The sequence below is a fragment of the Lycium barbarum genome, chromosome 9, assembly GCF_019175385.1.
Source record: "Lycium barbarum isolate Lr01 chromosome 9, ASM1917538v2, whole genome shotgun sequence".
Taxonomy (NCBI): domain Eukaryota; kingdom Viridiplantae; phylum Streptophyta; class Magnoliopsida; order Solanales; family Solanaceae; genus Lycium; species Lycium barbarum.
The window spans coordinates 84,013,589-84,015,493 of record NC_083345.1 but is presented as its reverse complement, the minus strand read 5'-3'; the positions used below and the strand labels follow the sequence as shown (position 1 = coordinate 84,015,493).

Below are 1,905 nucleotides of genomic sequence, written 5' to 3'. Positions count from 1 at the left end.
TGTCACGATCCAACCCCGTAGGCCGTGACTGGTGCCCGACCTGGACACCCGTATATATACCTATCAGATATAGTCAAACTGAAACTACGAACAATATGGAACTTTACAAAAGAACTCAGAAGGTTCATTGCGCCATCATATATGTATATTCAGATACACTGTCTCCTGAGGAGTCACAACTGGTCACATCATGAAATAATACGCAAGCCGACAAGGCTGCCATCACATATCAATATCATATGCAAGCCGACAAGGCTGCCACTATAGACGAACATCATACCACAGCACATCGTATAGACACAGCTGAACAAAACCCATACACAACCCACACATATGTCTACCGACCTCTAAGAGTACGAATAGTGAAATATGACGGGATAGGGCCCCGTCGTACCCCTGGATAACATATACATATATATACCATAAGATTCAAACCAAAAGTCTAAACTCCGGAACAACGGAGCTCTCCAAGGCAGCAGAAGGGGAATCCTAAGCTGGCGGATCACCAAAGCAAGTATCTGCATCTGCGGGCATGAAACGCAGCCCCCCGAAGAAAGGGGGTCAGTACGGAATATGTACTGAGCATGTAAAGCATGAAATACAGTAAACAGGATCATAACTGAAATAGAGATTACCAGAAACAGGTATGACTTTTAAAACATCAATACACTTGTCTTATGAAATGAAATCATGCATATCAGTATCATATATCATATATATAACGTGTCCCGGCCCTCTAGTGAGGGACTCGGTGAATAAAGTCATGAAATGCCCTCCTGGCCGCCATAACATATCATCATATCATCATATCATCATCATATATATATATATATATATATATATATAACGTGTCCCGGCCCTCTAGTGAGGGACTCGGTGAACAATGCAGTGAAACTGTGCACGAAAACGTGTCCTGGCCCGGGACTCAGTGAAGGACATATTGAGGCAGGCACGAGCAGAGTAGTGAGAAACTATATGCAATTTTAAAACATTTTCAAAGACTCAATAGAACAATCGACACGAATTACCATTCGAAAATAAAGACAATAGTCGTATCAAATACCTTTCGAATGTCACTCGGAAACATATCAAACATCCCTTGAATGTCGTCATAAAGTATATCGAAAAAGTCTTAAGAATCATAGTCATATGTCAATAAAGTATGAAACATCTTATAGAAATCTGAGCATTAGTAATCATAGAGTTCCTGAGAATAGGAACGGATATATACTGACTTCTATCCAACGTACAGAAAACTGCATAGGGAGGCTCAATCACATGAGAATTCTAACGTCAAGAAGTGAATAAGAATCATAAATATCACTCAAAGCTTAGGAATGGAATTACCCCAAGGTTCATATCATTCATTACTTAAATCTAAGACATGCCAAAAGAAGGAAGTGACAGCTTTACATACCTGTTTAACGACTACTCGCTAATCCGTTTACTTTGTCGCTCTTTTAACCTATTTAATATAAGAGTAACGTTATCGTTAGTAACTACATTTTCTAGTTCGCAAATCTATAACCCATTCTTCGATAGGACCTACATTTTAGTTTATATATTCTCGTTTAGGTTTTCTATTATCTAAAATTTTAGCGAAAATTCGGCAGCACTTCTCCTATATGTTCACCTATTCCAAATTTCCAATTGCTCTCCTGTTGACACAAAAATACCAACAACAATACATGGATACAATTATATTTCCAATTCCTTCAATTCAACAAGAACAACAACATGTTCATATCAACACAACTCCACCCTTAACTTACTAATTCTTTCATTCCTTCACCCTATAATCCATGATAATAACAACTATAGTGCAACTTTAAATTAATTTATCATATCTAATTAAAACAGCCCTCTACACGGCCCAATTTACATTTCAACACCAACATCTACAAC

The 1,905-nt window shown here is 38.1% G+C and overlaps 1 long non-coding RNA gene across 1 annotated transcript in view; it reads right to left on the bottom strand.

Moving 5' to 3' along the window:
• Positions 1 to 136: 136 nt before the first annotated feature.
• Positions 137 to 1,905, bottom strand: part of LOC132611331 (uncharacterized) — a 1,995-nt gene continuing 226 nt past the window's right edge. The window contains exons 2-3 of the long non-coding RNA XR_009571548.1: positions 1,418 to 1,465; positions 137 to 524 (exon numbers count right to left, since the gene is read on the bottom strand). This is a non-coding gene — a long non-coding RNA (uncharacterized LOC132611331). The remainder of the gene's footprint in view (positions 525 to 1,417; positions 1,466 to 1,905) is intronic.